Consider the following 18,608-nt stretch of genomic DNA (forward strand, 5'->3'; position numbering starts at 1 on the left):
AAAGTTCAGGAAGGGCAGAACAATACATTGGACCTGCAATCATGTAACTCATTTAATCCTCATCACAGATTTATGAAATAAGAGAGTGTTCTCTCCATTTGACAGATTAAAATGGGGATGGAGAACAACCCTGAAAGGGTGAGAGTAACTTGCCAGCCAGGAAGGGTAAGGCCGGGACTCAAACCCGAGCAGCAGGGCTGCAGACTTCTTACTTCATTTACAAGTAATCTTTTAATACTCATAGTCTTTTAAATACTTTTAAATTTGTTAGGAGGTGATAATAACTACATGCAAACTAATTCGAGGTGAACCAAAAGCATCAATATCTAAAAAGTGACTCATCAAAAAGGTACTATAATTGATCCTTATGTTTGGAAAAGAGTTCTTATTAAATATTTTTAAACATTTTTAAAAATATAACTTATTGTCAAGTGGGCTAACGTACAGTGTATACAGTGTGCTCTCAGCTTTGGGGGTAGATTCCCATGATTCATCGCTTACAACACCCAGTGCTCATCCCAACAAGTGCCCTCCTCAATGCCCATCATCAATTTTATCCTCTCCCACCTTCCCCCATCAACCCTCAATTTGTTCTCTGTATTTAATAAGACTCTCTTATGGTTTGCCTCCCTCCCTCTCTGTTTGTATTTTCTCTTTCCCTTATTAAATATTTTTGACACTTTTAAATCTACTAGAATCTTGTTTTGAAGAAAAACTACAGGTCCTCAACATTATTCAATTTTCATATCTTAAGTTTTCCTCATACTTTAAGAAATTCAATGTTAAAAATTATCCCCCTAATAAATTTTGTCACAGAGCAAATCTGTACACACACAAATCTGGGTGTTGTGAAGCAGTGAAATGAACAGGCACTTGGAGTTTAAAAAGAAGAGCAGGTAAATTCTTGCTCTACCTTTCAAGAGCTTTGAGAAACCTCTTCTCTGTGCCTCACTGTCTCCAAGTTTAAGTTCTAAATGCAGCCAAAATCCTCACAAAATTGTAAAATAGTATTTGGAAAACATCTAACATTAACATCTAATCCTCACAAAATTGTAAAATAGTATTTGGAAAACATCTAGCATTAACATCTAATACAGAGAAGGCATTTAATAAATACTAGTTTCCTCCTTCTTCCTCTTTAATATACTTTATTCTGTGGCCTGAAATAATTTGGTGCTATCAGTCCAATAGTCACTCATACGCCGCTAAAAAATAAAAAAATATATATACGTAAAGTAAAATTCACTTCACTGCTGTTTGCATGTGTCTTGGTAAGTAATCTCACTAGCACAATACTTTTGTTGAGTTCATAAATTTTAACACAACTGCCATAAACATAACTAAATCATTTCTCAAGTTAGCAAGACAGTTTTTCTCTATAATACCAAGGTTTATGTGATAGAATTCACTGAAAGAAATGGAATTGTTGGGTCAAATAATCACAAAGTGGACTTTGCAGGAGCTTTGTATTTACCTGCAGCAGTTTTCCAAGCAGGCACTACACAACCACCCTCCTGACTAGCAACAACACTCTGCCTCGGAGTCACAAAGCATCTTCCATGTTTCGTATTACAAGTTACCCAGAGGAACTCCTAACTTAGTCATCTCTGATCATATTTTGAAAAGCAAAAATGTTAGATGAGCAAATTAAGGCAAATAAAAGTGAAGTACGGATACATACTTAGCATTAACAACTAAACAATTAACAGTAATGTGTCAAAAAAAGAAACCACTGCTCCATCCCTACTAGTAACACTGCAAACGTGGGGGAACTGTACTAAAGAAAAAATGTCATATGACAAAACAGCTCTCCTTTGGTTCCTCATAAGAAACACTCCTTACTGTATCAAATACATAACCAACTCATTTTTAAAACCTATCAAAATGTATTGAAATAACTGCAGTAAAAAAGTAACTATAGATACTTCTACATATGATTTCAGAAGTAAAGCTTGGAACTTGTAAAACATACCCTAAATTATTTCAACTGCCCTAACACTTTGTTTTATTTTTACAAAATTATACTATATAGTGAACATTTGCCATGTATCATATGTAAAACCCATTAACTTAGTCAATAATCTCTACCCACTGTAGCAGAGAACTTCCAAAATGTAACTTTTTAATTTGATCTCTTAGGTGCCTCTGTAAATTAACCTACTTTGATTGCCTTTTTTTTTTTTTTAAATGTTTTATTTATTTCTAGGAGAGAGAGAGAGACAGCGTGAGCAGGGGAGGGTCAGAGAGAGAGGGAGACACAGACTCTGAAACAGGCTCCAGGCTCTGAGCTGGCAGTCAGCACAGAGCCCGATGCGGGGCTCGAACCCACGAACCGCGAGATCATGACCTAAGCGAAAGTCGGACGCTTAACCGACTAAGCCACCCAGGCGCCCCAACTGCCTTTTAACTAAGTCCATTCAAGGGTTCAAACCAAATCATATGTTTATCAAAACAGACAATGTCATTTATGGAAATTTGTCCTTAATCATGCTGCAATGGTTCTATTTTACATTCTTTAAGGATTACCATAAACAGCAAATAAAGGGGCAGGGATAAGTTGGGTGTGACGTACATATATACAATAATGAACCAGGCACCTCAAAAGTTATCTTCCTAGCTTATCCTATTTCTGAGCCTCCTGAAAATAACATGGGCAATAACACAGGAAGGGGCACCTGAGTGGCTCAGTCAGTTAAGACTCTGACCCTTGATTTCAGCTCAAGTCATGATATGGTTTGTGAAACTGAGTACTCATATAGGGCTCTGAGCTGACAGTGCAGAGCCTGCTTAGCAGTCTTTATCTCCCTCTCTCTCTCTACCCTCCCCCCCACTCACGTGCTCTCTCTCAAAATAAACATTTAAAAAAAATAAATAATAGCACATGAAAACTAAAACATATATTTAATATTAAGTGACCAGGGTGATGAAAAGTTGCAGAGAGATACAAGAATGACAACAGGGCTATCTATCTTCAACATATCTGTAGCTAATCTTACTGATGTAAACTGCGTACTTTTAATAAGACAACCTCAACCATTATGATTAACTCGACCTTGAAGTCCAGCCTTCTCATGTGTAAACTGTTTATTTTCCTTTAACTGGCAGCTCTCCTATGCTACAGCGCTTCATCCTATCTTAAGGTGATAAAAAAATTAACATAATAACTGTGAGCTTTGCTTCTGATAAGCCAGAAACCTCACTGAATGTTTTCTAAACATACCAAGATGAAATGTATGGATGCACTATAAAGTGTTGTTCAGCAAGGAATGTTTGAAAGAAAAAAAATTTGTAGGTTATTAGGGGAAAAAAGGTACGTGAAGAGCTAATGGGCTAATGCATCTTGTACACTACCATATTCTTACTACATTTAATTTTAGCATCAGAAGACAAAACTGGGAAGAAGAGTTTGCAAGGAGATAAGTTTTAGCTCAATAAAAAAAAAAAAACCTTTACATTTTTTAAATTAGATCTTTTAAATTATTAGAATGCTAGCTTTTCTGAAGGGCAAAGGCAGATTTTGGATGATTCTCTGGCAAGGCTGCAGACCAGGCTGTTTTCCCCAGGGGAGTCCTACTTTTTATACCTACTATTCCAGGGCTCCATTCAATTTAGCATTTTCTCCACCCCTTTCATTCTCAACACAACTGAATGGTCAATTCAATGGTCAGCCTACATATAATGGGATCCTTGCCCTTTATGTGATATTAATAGAAGCCAAAGGCTGCTATAACATGACTTTAGTAAAAACCTATGGTGGTCGCTATCATTCTACATTGCCTTATTTAACACCTGAATTAGAGGAGAAATCAGATTAGAGTGCAGTAAGATCAACTGGTAGAGTCCAGCTACTCATTTTAATCACCCAAGAAGAAAGTGAGCTACCTTATCTATGCCACTAGAGATAACGTGGTAATAGCAGAAGCCAAGAAATCTCTGCAGACAGCATAAATGACCTAAACCAATCGCTGGGAAGAGAGGTCCCCACAAAGCACTTCTGCTTGTCAAATGAAGTTAGATTTTCTACCCATAAAACTAAATTACAGCAGTCTTCCTTATGTGTGTGTGTGTGTGTGTGTGTGTGTGTGTGTGTGTGTATATATATATATATATACATATATGTATGTATGTATATACATACATACATATACTATTAACCAAATGTCTCTGGACATTTCTCCACTAATGAGAGCTAGCTGATGATAAAGCAAAAATATAAACAATGAGGAAAGAATGTACAACCAATGAATGAATATTAATAAAAAGACTGTCTCTCTCTCTCAAAAATAAATAAACATGAAAAAAAATTAAGGAAGTTTTATTCCTTTCTGTTTCCTTAATCAAATTAAATAAGAACACATTAATAGATTTTCTGATTCGCATGCACCAAAATAAGTCAGCAAATGTGCTATGTGGTAAAGTTTAAAAAGTTAAATTGGCTAAGGAGCATGCCTCATAATAAAGAATTGAGATCTCAGACATTAAAATAGAGTAAAACTATCAAAATAGATCTCATCGTACATGAAATAACCCCCTTTCAGCAATCAGAATCTGAACATTCAAGAGCTTTTAAAAGCAAAACTACTTGGGCACAAGAATGAAAAACAAGATCTAGTCCATTCTAATTGCAACCATTTCTGCCCAGGATACTACCACTTGCAAGTTTGCACTGTGCTTCATGATGCCCTGGTGGCTTAGGGACCCTGACAACCTCTAATTAGATTTGGGAGTAATTCTATCTTCCCCATCAGATCATAACCTTCTGAAATTTAGAAAGTATGCTTTATTCATCCTGGTATCTCCTAAAACAGGAAGCTGAGTTTAGAGCTTAGAGTAGTTTTCACATAAAATACAGTCTTCCAAGCCTCTCAGAGTTTTTCTTCACCAAAATGGGGGAGGGAACTTAGTCAAGTAATAGACAGATGCACTGAACATCTCAAGATCAAGAATCATACTTCATATATTCTATGATTTCTTTGGTGCTCTACATATAGTAGACACCTGAAATATTTAGTCATTCAAATTTTGTGGGCAGTCATTATAATTTAATAAAATTATTAAGCTTACTAAAATTAAACCATATTTTTTTAGAAAATCACTGAATATACACCCTAAACAAGAAAATAAATTCCAACCCCACATCACCCAAGTCTTCAGAAAAACTACACTGGGGTCAGCCTTTCTTACCACAGCTAGACAAGACAGCCAACAACAAAGTCCCAAAGATCACAAGCAGCTATCCTCTCCCATAACTAAATCAATGAGTTGGCAAGGGTAAAGGTTCCTGGATTACAGACAAACTACCTGAGAATCCGTATGCACAGACAGAAGAAGCATCAGTGACTGAGGGCACATAGCAGAACGAATGTTCATACACAGGATTTTTACTCATAAAATAGTTTACTATGAAAGAATGTAAGTACAAAACCAAAAACAGGTCATAAAAGGGGTGATCTTTTGATAAAAGTTAGTAGAAATGAAAACTCTAGGAAAACAAATTGTACTGGAGATAAATAAAATAGAATCACACAGAAGGAATATAAATTACTAATGAAAAAAAGAATATATTCCTAATAATTAAAAGAGCACAAACTGTTAGGAAGGATGGTGTTGGGACTCAAACTAATACAAGTCTAAATTCACTGAGCTACCTTGAAGAGCAATTTGGCAACTCTTATAAAGGCTGAAGGTGTGAAGGATACAATAATTCTACTTCCAGATGCGAACACTAGAAAACTCTCACTTGGACATAAAGACACATATACAAGATTGCTCTTAGCAGTTCTATTTGTGATAGATACTGGAAAAAACAGTCTGCCAGGAGGAAATAAATACTATTTCATGATTTTATAACACAATTCAACATTTTAAATTGATGAATTCAATCAACATGAATCATCATAGACAAATCTTTAAAACATGCCAGGGGAATAAAGCAAGCTGGAAAAGTATAAAACAGTAAAATACTGTAATAGGTACATTTTCACATAATCTAAAACCAAACTATCTATTTTACATAGTAAAAGCATTCATAGAAATTACATACATCAACTTCAAGACCGCATACAAGGAAGAAGGGGGAGACATAAATGTAAGGCTTTATGCATACCTTTCTTTAAAAAATAAAGGAAAAAAATGTTCAAAACTTAAAAAAGACAAAATGCTATTGTTTCCATTTGCCATTATCTCCACAGTGAATATAAAACTACCTTGTATATTATTTTCTGTACTTCTGTTTGAAATGCTTCAGAACTTTAATATTTACATTAAAAAAAAAAACAGTTGAGCTAGCCAAGTTGTCTTCCACGTATAAAATATTTACAGCACCCATGACTCCTTAAAAAAAGAATTACTCCACAATGAAAACCAGGTAATCAAAATGAATCAAATAAAAAGCAAAGAAAGACAAAAGCACTGGGAAAAGATATGGTGGTTAGCACTGAATCCTCTTAAATACAGAACTAATTCTAAATATAGAGCTCAAGTCTAAGCTGATGGCAGACAGACAGAAATCGGGGTGCCTGGCTGGCTCAGTTGGTTAAGTGTCCGACTCTTGACCTCAGCTGAAGTCAGTGGGAAGGAGCCTCACATTAGGCTCTGCACTGACAGTGCTGCTTGGGATTCTCTCTCTCCTTTCTCTCTGGTCCTCACCTGCTTTCTTTCAGTCTCAAGAAAAACAAATAAACTTAAAAAAAAAAAACAAAAAAAAAACCTGGGGTGCCTCAGTGGCTCAGTTAGTTAAGTATCCAACTCTTGATTTCAGCTCAGGTCATGATCTCACGGGCTCTGCACTGACAGCCTGCTTGGGATTCTCTCTCCTCTCTCTCTCTGCCCCTCCCCTGCTTACATGTGTTCCCTCTCTCTCATTCTCAAAATAAATCAAACATTTAAAAAAAAACTTTAAGGGAAAAAAAAAATCAGGAAGCAAACATTACATAACCAGAAGTAAAAATATATGCAACATAGAAATCAGGAACTGAGGGAAAAAAAGAGATGAGAGATGAGAGAAAGTATCATTCAGCTCATCTATCAGAGTGGGGATTTAATCTCTAACACCTAAAATTAAAACATATTTTTTTAATTACCCCAATTCCCTACTAGTTTTGTATTTTTTCTTAATTTTAGTAAAATCTTACATAACCTAATGGCTCTGTGTTAAACCGTTCTATAGAATTCAGTTCATTTAGATTTTTTCCCCTGATGTTGAATTCAAACAAAATCATATTTCATGTTTTCATTTTTTAAAATAGCATAAATGGCATTATCTTATTTTTACAACATTATTCCTTTCTATAAGCACAAATGAAATTATGCTCACCAAATGCTAACATAAGTTATTTCTGGTTGCTAAAGTATGGATGCCTAGATTGCTTCTTTCTTTGTACTTTTACTGACTGTATTATTAAAAATAAGTATCACTTTTTAGAAAAATTAAAAAGGTCATTACAAAAACACACTTCAGTCTAGTAATTCTTACTTTAAGACTACACCCAAACTAATCACAAACTTAAAACAAGATTTTTTTATAAAGCTGTTCATCACAGTTTTATAGTAATGGAAAACTGGAAATAATCTATTCATCCAAAATAATATAGCAGCATCAAAAGAATGGAACACTATCCAGCCATTTAAGATGGGGTTTCTAACAGGATACTTAATGACATAAGGAAATGAACATGATATAGTATTAAAAAAAGTAACAAAACTGCCTTCATAAATTATATATTATTATATTTTTAAATAAGAAAAAATGTTTCAAACTGACAGGTAACAAAATGGGCAGCCTGAGTGCTTGCAAGTTGTACTTTGTTTTTTACTTTTCTGTTCTCTCCAAGTTCCCCAGAACTGAGATGAAAGTAAGAAACATTCTTTTTTTGTTCTTAATGTAAGACACGATATGATATATTAAAGAGACTTCTGCCTATGCTTAAAGGAATAAGTTTCTGTAAATTAGAAAACAAACATTGGGGCGCCTGGGTGCCTGTCAGTTAAGTGTCCGACTTCGGCTCAGGTCATGATCTCACAGTTCGTGGGTTCAAGCCCCGCATCAGGCTCTGTGCTGACAGCTAGCTCAGAGCCTGAAACCTGCTTCAGATTCTGTTATCTCCTTCTCTCTCTGACCCTCCCCTGCTCTCACTGTCTGTCTGTCTGTCTGTCTCTCTCTCTCTCAGAAATAAACAAAAACATTAAAAAATTTTTAAAAAATAAATGTACTTTATAAAAAAGAAAACGTAAAATTTCTCAATTACCAAAAAGAAAAAAAAAAATCACCACAGACTCTACATCCAACCAGCAACCTTTTATAACCGTTATCTTTACAAGAAAAGTCAGGTTACATAAATCTGATATGATAATCTTTGTTATTTTCCATCAATTACTTAACAGTACTAATACATAAAGTAACACCAATCTGTACCCATTTTAGTGTGATGATTTTCTAATAAAACACATTTAAAGGTCAAAATGACTCATAAGGGCTTTTTCTTGGTCTCTTCTCCATCTATAACAGAGTTTGCTTTATGGGGGTACTTTGTTAATCACATTATATTATTCATTTACATCATCTACAGAGGCAGTTCTGGTTGCACAGTAATACTATCTACTCCTCAGTACTCCAAATTGTAAGGATGCACACTAACATTGTCGGCAAAATGCCACCAATGTTCTGTTTTATTCAACAACTCAGCTGATAAATGATCCTGCAAACAATTCCATGAGAAAATGCTCATCAAGCACCCAGCAGAGCAGCAGTAAGCTACTATGACAGTAACTGTTGTGTTGGTCAGTTTGCTGCCACTAAAGCCCTATGTTTAAGTGTAAACAGTACTTCCTCAATTCGAACTAAACTCTAGAAATCAGATATTTCACATTATCTAGATTCTGTATGGTAGGAAAGTATATACATGATGAGGACATTCAAAGGACATAGGGGGAGATGAAAGACGTACCCACTGGTCAAATCTGGGATGAGCAGATCCTCACAATAAATGATAACAGTATCAGATTGTAACCAGTAGAATAAAATAAGAATCCATTAACTCATACTGATATAAATGAATAAATAAACTAGAGGCAAGGGGAAATGTTTCCTTGTACAACTCTAAATAAATGTAGAAGAAATGAAAGAATTAGAAAATTTCCATAACAACCAGTTTTAACTATTTCAGGCAATAATAATCAATGAATTCTAAAGCCAACAGGTGAAAGTATCATTAAAAAAATAGACATTTGTGGAGTATACTACAAAATAACATATGTGAATCATTCCAAAACATTCTCATGAAGGACTAAAAAAATCAGGAACTATTCCAGATTAAAAGAGACTAACAGAAGCACAATATTTAATAAAGGGCTAAATCCTGATATTATAAAAATAAATTTTCTTTTGCTATAAAAGGTCTTAGGGAAATTAGTGATCTTTGTTTACAGATTATATTATTATATCAATGTTACTGATTTTGATAATTTGCACTGTAGTTTATAAGAAAATGTCTTTGTTTTTAGCAAATACACAGTGAGATATTTAGATGTAAAGGTATTGCATGTCTGCTATTTACTTTCAAATGTTTCAGGAAAAAACTCAGTGTATCACAAAGCAAATATAATAAAAGGTCAACATTTGAAGAAACTGGATAAACGGTATACAGGATTCTTTGCAACATTTTTTCCACACTTTTCTGTAAGTCTAAAATTATTTTAAAATAAAAGTTAATAACAAAATGCTATACAACAAGAAAATAGAACAATATGTTGTACAAAAACCAACAGATTAAGTTCAACTCTACAATCCAGCTTCTAACAATTTCCTTTTTTTTTTTTAATGTTTTATTTATTTCTGAGAGAGAGAGAGAGCATGAGCAGAGGAGGGTCAGAGAGAGAGGGAGACACAGAAGCCAAAGCAGGCTTCAGGCTCTGAGCTAGCTGTCAGCACAGAGCCCGACATGGAGCTCGAAGCCACAGACTGTGAGATCATGACCTGAGCCGAAGTCGGCCGCTTAACCAACTGAGCCACCCAGGCGCCCCTTGGCTTCTAACAATTTCCAATCCAGCCTCAGAAATCCTGTAAGATCATGAACAACCTCCATACCTTCAGTCACTTTACAAAATGGTTTCTCCACATTTAATCATAATCCAACTTCCCTGGATGGCATTACAACCCTCAAAGGCCTCTCAAACAAATATGTCAATCCTCCCACAGCTTCCTCTTAACTGGGAACAAGAAGAAAAGAACATTTTTTTGTATATTGCCAGATCTAGATCAAGAGGCTCTCTTACATTTTTTTTTTTTTTTACATTTATTTTTGAGAGACAGAGCACAAGGGGAGGAGGGGCAGAGAGACAGAAGGAGACACAAATCTGAAGCAGGCTCCAGGCTCCAAGGTGTCAGCACAGAGCCCGATGTAGAGCTCAAACCCACAAACCTCGGGATCATAACTAAGCCGAAGTCAGACGCCCAACCAACCAGGCCACCAGGCCCCCTGAGGGGCTCTCTTAAAGTTCACACTGTCTATACAGCTTGTTAGACCCACTTACATCTTATTATTACTATTCACAAGGTCAAAAATCATTCCCCAGTAAGTAAGACTTACAAGCCAGCTCTCTACCCCCCAGTATCTCCTCTGCCTTAAATCCCACTATATTGCAGGATCACTAAACCAACTTAACACCTCAGCTATAAACCAGGAAATAATGATATTGAGAGTTGAGTAGTCCGGAGACTACCTTGTTCACTACTTTTCCTGACCTGATAGTCATCTACTCCTGCTTCTACTAAAAAAATGTAGATTTCTACATCTAGTACTTGGTTCACAATCTTCTGGCCTTTACCTTTCTCCCTTCCTTACTTCCACTAAGTCTATTCTTTGGGCCCTCCATTCACTGCCACCTGGTTTTACTTTCTATCATATGCAGCCAGGATTATAAAGTGAAAAACTTACATGGCACTCACACTCAATTTTCTAGTTCCTATATTCTCTGCTTCATGTGCCCCCACTGAGATCCAATCTGGAATAAGTCTATCTGCTATTCTCCAGGTAGAAAGAGGAAAACAAATCACACAATTGTGCCACTGCAAATTCAGGTTCTCATCCCAGCAGAGCTGTCAGAACAGTCCTCACCACAACAGGTGTTTCAGCTGTCAACCTCCTATCCCCCACTTCCGACCTTGGAGCTCTCAGTCAAAATCTTTGCTTCCTACTTCACAGAGGAAAACAGATTTTCAAGCAAAAATTTCTTCAACTTCTCTCCCCTGCATCTCTAAATTTAGCATTATGGCATCCATCCTAACATAGTCTTTGCTCCTAAATGCCAGACAACTGTACAGAGAAGATCCTGCCTCCCAAAGGATCATTTTCACTTTAAATTATGCCTCTCCTTCCTTTCTCCACTAATTTCTTTCTCTCTACCCACATGTATATTCTATTCATGCCATAGTCAAAAGAGAAAAACTGCCATCAGCTAAAAATAAATTTTTTCCCTTGTGCTTTTTGAACTATTTCCATCTTTCCTTTCTTTCCTTCAGTGACAAACACCCTAAAGAGAGACACAGAGAGAGAGATCTATTCTTATTCTGTGCACTTCTAATTCTCATTTCCTCTCAATACATTACTAACTGGCTTTCACTCAAAGAGCTCTTGCTAAGAACATCTACCTCCTAATTGTTAAATCCAAAAGCGTTTTTTTTTTTCAGTACTCATTATAAGAAAATCTTTAATACTTTCAACACGATTGAGTGTATTTCTAATTGGTTCTTCTTTAGCCTTCACAGAACTATTTCGTTCTGGTTTTCCTCCTACCTCTGACTATTCATTGTGTTTCTTTTGTAGGGTTCCTTATTTCACTCTGCCAACTTTAAAGAGTCTTAGCTAAAACTGAATCAAGAGCTGTGGATACAGACTGGACTGAAGCTGGATAGTGTGTAAGTGGTATGATTTAGTTTTATTTGCCAAGGGCATAAGCAACTAACCCCATTGTAACAATGCTGAAGTTGCTATTACAAGCATTCATTTGTCATTTAAAAATTAGCATCAGCATAGTGTACTGTCTTCTGATTTTACACTCTCTTAGATGGCTGGGTAGCTGCTAAATGAATAAACTAGAAAAGAAGATAACCTGATGTCAGAAGATCTAAATCTCCTACCCCACTAAATGCATAATCTTGACTGGGTCTTTGAGCCTCATCTTCTTTCTGTGAATCATTCTTTTTCATTCAGTAGTCAGTTATCCAACAGCTGCTCAACCAACATCTACTAAGTTCCTAATATGTTCTAGGTACAAGACTGGGTGCAAGGAGTGGGTATAAACCCCAACCCATCAATCCCTAGAACTTCTAGCTTCCAGCAACTAGGAGCTCCAGCCAAGGCCTTGACACAGTATAACTAGGGCTGAAACAGACAGAATAAAGGAAAATGAAAATCTGTTATCTTCTATCACAGGTAAACCAGAGAGTCAAGACCAGCAATGAAGGACCCAGGCCTGAAACATCAATTTTCTCTCAGCAAACCCAGAGAAACTATGAACAGAATCCTCAAGCAACACTAAATACAGCAATATCAATTATGAGACAAGCTGTTAATGATTCATCCAGGAAGCAGAGCAAATGCCAAGATGCCACTGCAGGCAAAAGTCGAAGGGCGCATCCATCAGAGTGTCATATGCCAAAGCAAACCCTCAAAAGTTGGCTGATAAATCTAAATACATAATCTCAATAACTTCATAATATCAGAAGCCAAACACACACACATTCTCTCTCTGTTCCTTTCAAAAAAGCATATGCTTCTATACTGACTCACGCTATGTATTTCTTTATTCCTATATAAATAATATTTATTCTCATATTATAGTGATCACTATATTGCCACATTTCTAAAGGCCTGGTCAATACAGAAACACCATTATACCTAGGTTTTCCACACACCTGACATGACTACTATTTTCTAATAAAAATTTACACATGTGAATTCCATTACTGTATTGATTTGCTCTAGGAGCAAAGATGCACAAGACAAAAACATGTTGTAACTTGTGCCTCTTAAGAAACCAGAGCAAAATTACTTTCCAGAGAGAAGCTGAGTAGGTGGTTCTCTATGTTACTCAAATTCCAACTGTCAGCAAATCTCAGCACACATAATAAAACAAATTTGCCAAATAGTTTTTTTTTGGGGGGGGGAACATGGTAATCTAAATGCTTTACTCTCTGCAAAACTGAATTTTGCTTTCAAGAGAAATCTTTAGTTAGCCTAAGTACAACAGTGAAAGACTTGAAAGTACATATATCATTATACAGTAATTTTGTTTTTAACTAGGTCAATGAATAGCACTATGTAAGCATATATAATGTATAGACAAATGAAATAAAATACTAGCCCGAACAGTTCTGAGTCCATCCTCAACCACCTGCATTGGGCAAAGAACATGAAGCATACTGGGTTTAAACACATGGGTGTTGGAATCAACTTTTCTATATTCAAATCTAGGCTCCAGCACTTACTAACTCTTGTGATCTACCTGGGCTTCAGTTTTATCATCTTAAACAACAAATGGTTACTCACAGGGTTTTTGTAAGTATTATAAAAATTAACACCTGTAAACACTTAGAATAATGCCTGATACAGTAAAAACCCAGTAAGTGTTAGTTTAAAGCACAAGACAAAGGCATTTGACATGAATCATCCACTTTTGTCTCTACCATAACCCTCTGAGTATGGTTGAGTAAAATGAGTATGGTGGGACAAAATTTAATTGTACTGACTTACTCAGTTTGAAGCAAAGTCAAGATTCAAATACAGGTTGTACTGTCTCTAAATTCAGACACTTTCTATTTCAAAATGCCTCCAGTAAAAATTCAGGGGTAGTATGGGGCACATGGGTGGCTCAGTCAGTTAAGCTTCTGACTTCAGCTCAGGTCATGATCTCGTGGTTCGTGGGTTCAAACCCCCCGTCGGGCTCTGTGCTGACAGCTTGGAGCCTGGAGGCTGCTTCGGATTCTGTGTCTCCCTCTCTCTTGGCCCCTCCCCCTCTCATGCTCTGTCTGTCTCTCAAAAATAAACATTAAAAAAAAATTTTTTTTAACATCAGGAGGGGTAATCCCCTCTGCCACAAAATGACCTTTCTGAGTACTTCTAATGTTGATCCAAGTTGGTACACACACACACACACGATACACACATCTTCGAATCCACCCATCTACTTCCCTTCAATGCCACTCCTCCAATCCAAGCCACCACTCTTTTCTAAACTATTGCCATAGCTTCCTAAATTGCAGACACTAACATCTGTTAATTCTTGGTTGGTTCACCAAGAAATAATACAAAAGTGAAGCCCACTAATGTAAGTCAAGAACACATAAACATATCTTACAAAATACAAGTATTTTTAGAAAAACATCTCCTTTAAAGGAGTACCCAATTTGAAGAAAACCTCCAATATAAAAGAAAAACAAAACAAAAATACTAAGAAGAAAGTTAACGTAGGAAGTAGAAAACCAAAAATCTCACAAATCTATAGTTGGATCTAGTTCCAGCAGGGCACTAGAGGCCCCCTAAAGTCAAACCCTCCCACTGACAGCAACTATAAACGTGGGACAACATACAAAGCAACCCAACTGAGCACTCTGAACACTAAAGATGGATGTAGAGGGAAGGTAAAACTTGATGAAGCAACCTGCAGAAAATACCAGCAGCTCACCACCCCTGCTTTTATTTCTTTTTGCAGCTTTGCTCTGAGGAAGAACCACAGTTGTGGAAAAGCACTGTGGCTTGGGTTACTAAAACCCCAACAGAAACCTTATTATTTCTAGCCAAGAGAAGCATGAAATACAGCCCAACCAGCCAGAAAGTAGAGAAACATCACTAACTCTGGAACATGTAGGTGTAAGACTGACCCAAAATAGATTAGTAAAGGCCTAAAAAATTAATATATTTGAACCACTGCACACATAGTGTGAAGCAGTACTTAAAATCTAAAGCTGAGATGATGGCTCCTAAAACAAAACATTTCTGTTCTCCAGAGGACCACAGCAAAGGGTCCTCAGAAGATCCACAATAAAATCCAAAATATTTTAAATAAAAAAATACTAGAAAATATAAAACATTCTCCAGGAAAAAGGCGATCAAGGGATGCCAATTCCAAGATGACTCAGATTATAGTTACCATGCAAACATTTCAAACCAACTATTATAATTATGTTCCCGGAAGTAAAACAAAATTACACTGAAATCAATGAAATGACAGAATATGAGCAGATAAACAGAAAACAAAACAACAACAAAATTTTTGAGTGAATTTTACCTCCAAGTATCTTTTCTTAGGAACCTATCTAGAAAACATGTCACAATGAAATAAAAGAATAAACCAAAATCAGGTAAGACTTATAATTCAAGAAATAGAGGATCCAACATAGCACGATGTTACAGAAAGAAGTCCCTGTATGATATCTCTGTACCAGACCTAGAAAACAAACAGTACAAATGGAAACAGAAGGAAGAAGGGCTCTAGGAAGAATACCTTCAAAGAACAAAATAATGAATAATTATCTGATACAAAGAATATAGCTGAAGAGCAAATTCTGAAAAACTACCACTGGGTATGCAGAGAACTAACTCAGATACAGAGAAAAATAAAGAAATAAAAATTAGGCAACTCCACTAAAAATATTACAAAGTTCCACAAAATATACCACCTAACTCAGTAGTGAACAATATTTTCATGTCATAAAATGTAAACACTATCACTGATTTAAAAATTAGGTGTCTTTCATGCATTTAGTCCTCACAATATTCTTACGAAGTAGGTCCTGTATTTGTACTGCCCTTACTTTGTAGATGAGGAACCTATGGCAGTGAGAGGTTAAGTAACTGGTCCAAAGTTACAGTACTTACAGTGAGGAGCCAAGATTTGAATGCTAGAGGTGAGACTACAAAATCATGATCTGGGAGGGGAAAGCAGGACATCTAAGAAAATAGAGTTGATCCTTTAACAACATTGGTTTGAATTGTGTGGCTCCACTTAACACATTTTTTTCAATACAGTACTGTAATTGTATTTTCATTATACTTTTCTTGGGTTTTTGTTTTGTTTTGTTTTGTTTTGTTTTTGAGAGAGCAATGGGGGAAAGAAAGTATCTTAAGGAAGCTTCCACACCCAACATGGAGCCCCATGCAGGGCTCAATCTCACAACTCCCAACTGAGCGACCCAGGCACCCTGAGAAAAGAAAATCTTATTAAGAAAATTATAACAAGGGGCACCTGGGTGGCTTAGTCGGTTAAGCATCCGACTTTCGCTTAGGTCATGATCTCAGGGTTCGTGGGTTCAAGCCCCGCGTCGGGCTCTGTGCTGACTGCCAGCTCAGAGCCTGGAGCCTGTTTCAGAGTCTGTGACTCCCTCTCTCTCTGACCCTCCCCTGCTCACGCTGTCTCTCTCTCTCTTAGAAATAAATAAAACATTAAAAAAATTTTTTTAAATAAAAAAAAAAGAAAATTATAAAGAGGGGTGCCTGGGTGGCTCATCAAACCCTATGTTGGATTATGCACAGAGTGTGGAGCCTGCATAGGATTCTCTCTGTCTCTGTCTCTCTCTCTCCCCTCCCCCAGCTCTCTCTCCTTTCCATTTGTGCACTTTCTAATAAAAATAAATTAATTTTAAAAAAGATTTTCTTTTCTCTAGCACACTTTAAGAATACAGCATATAAAACATATAATATCAAGACAAGTTACACCTGGATTTTTGACTGATGGGGGCGTGCAGCACCCCTCACCCTCACATTGTCCAAAGATCAAATGTAGAATTAATAAATCAATAAGTAAATGAATATACACATATGCTAAAAATACAGAGTTAGAGCTTTCCCCCTGAGATCAGGAACACGACAGGGATGTCCACTCTAACCACTGCTGTTTAACATAGTGTTGGAGTTCCCAGCATCAGCAATCAGACAACAAAACAGAATAAAAGGCATCAAAATTGGGAAAGATGAAGTCAACTTTCACTTTTCAGACAACATGACACTCTACATGGAAAACCCAACAAACTCCACCAAAAATCTGCTAGAACTGATACATGAATTCAGCAAAGTCGCAGGGTACAAAATCAATGTACAGAAATCGGTGGCATTTTTATACACCAATAATGAAGCAAGAGAAAGAGAAATACAGAAACTGATCCCATTCACAACTGCACCAAGAGCCATAAAATACCTAGGAATAAACCTAACCAAAGGTATAAAAGTTCTGTATGATGAAAACTATAGAAAACTTATGAAGGAAATTGAAGAAGACACAAAGAAATGGAAAAACATTCCACAGTCATCAAATGGAAGAATATAAATATTGTTAAAATGTCAACACCACCCAAAGCAATCTACACATTCAATGCAATCCCAATCAAAATTGCACCAGCATTCTTCTCAAAGCTACAACAAATAATCATAAAATTTGTATGGAACCACAAAAGGCCCCAAATAACCAAAATAATATTGAAGAAGAAAACCAAAACGAGAGGCATCACCATCCCAGACTTTAGCCTCTACTACAAAGCTGTCATCATCAAGACAGTAATGTATTGGCACAAAAACAGACACATAGACCAGTGGAATAGAATAGAGAACTCAAAATTGGACCCACAAATGTATGGCCAACTAATCTTTGACAAAGCAGGAAAGAGTATCCAATGGAAAAAAAGACAGCCTCTTTAACAAATGGTGCTGGGAGAACTGGACAGCAACATTCAGAAGAATGAAACCAGAACGCTTTCTTACACCATACACAAAAATAAACTCAAAATGGATAAAGGACCTGAATGTGAGACAGGAAACCATCAAAACCCTAGAGGAGAAAGCAAGAAACAACCTCTTTGACCTCAACCGCAGCAATTTCTTACTCTACACATCTCCAAAGGCAAGGGAATCAAAAGTGAAATGAACTATTGAGACTTCATCAAGATAAAAAGCTTCTGCTCTGCAAAGGAAACAATCAAGAAAACTAAAAGGCAACCAATGGAATGGAAAAACAAATAGATGCAAATGACATATCAGATAAAGGGCCAGTATCCAAAATCTATAAAGAGCTCACCAAACGCCACACCCAAAAAACATAAATAGACACTTTTCCAAAGAGGACATCCAGATGGCCAACAAACATGTGAAACAATGCTCAATGTCACTCATCATCAGGGAAATACAAATCAACACCACACTGAGATACCACCTCACACTGATCAGAGTGGCTAAAACGAACAAAGAAGAAGACTATAGATGCTGGCGAGGATGTGGAGAAATGGGCACACTCTTGCACTGTTGGTGGGAATGTAAACTGGTGCAGCCCCTCTGGAAAACAGTATGGAGGTTCCTCAAAAAGTTAACAATAGAACTCCCCTATGACCCAGGAAGAGCACTGCTACGAATTTACCCAAGGGATACAGGGGTCCCGATGCATAATGGCACATGTACCCCAATGTTCATAGCAGCACTCTCAACAATAGCCAAAACATGGAAAGAGCCTAAGTGTCCATTAACTGACGAATGGATCAAGAAGGTGTGGTTTACATATATACAATGGAATACTACTTGGCAATGAGAAAGAATGAAATCTGGCCATGTGTAGCAACATGGATGGAA

The 18,608-nt window shown here is 36.6% G+C and overlaps 1 protein-coding gene and 1 long non-coding RNA gene across 3 annotated transcripts in view; one reads left to right on the forward strand and one right to left on the reverse strand.

Moving 5' to 3' along the window:
- LOC120247507 overlaps positions 1–13,342 on the forward strand; it is a 73,536-nt gene extending 60,194 nt beyond the window's left edge. Inside the window, exons 3-5 of one of the 2 annotated variants that reach the window (XR_005532333.1) lie at positions 9,570–9,676; positions 11,823–11,914; positions 12,432–13,342. This is a non-coding gene — a long non-coding RNA (uncharacterized LOC120247507). The remainder of the gene's footprint in view (positions 1–9,569; positions 9,677–11,822; positions 11,915–12,431) is intronic. The other variant, XR_005532332.1, reaches the window with a different exon arrangement.
- Positions 1–18,608, reverse strand: part of NDFIP2 (Nedd4 family interacting protein 2) — a 63,678-nt gene that overhangs the window by 34,027 nt on the left and 11,043 nt on the right. The window lies entirely within an intron of this gene.

The sequence above is a fragment of the Hyaena hyaena genome, unplaced genomic scaffold (assembly GCF_003009895.1).
Source record: "Hyaena hyaena isolate Hyena2069 unplaced genomic scaffold, ASM300989v1 scaffold_527, whole genome shotgun sequence".
NCBI classification, from domain to species: Eukaryota; Metazoa; Chordata; class Mammalia; order Carnivora; family Hyaenidae; genus Hyaena; species Hyaena hyaena.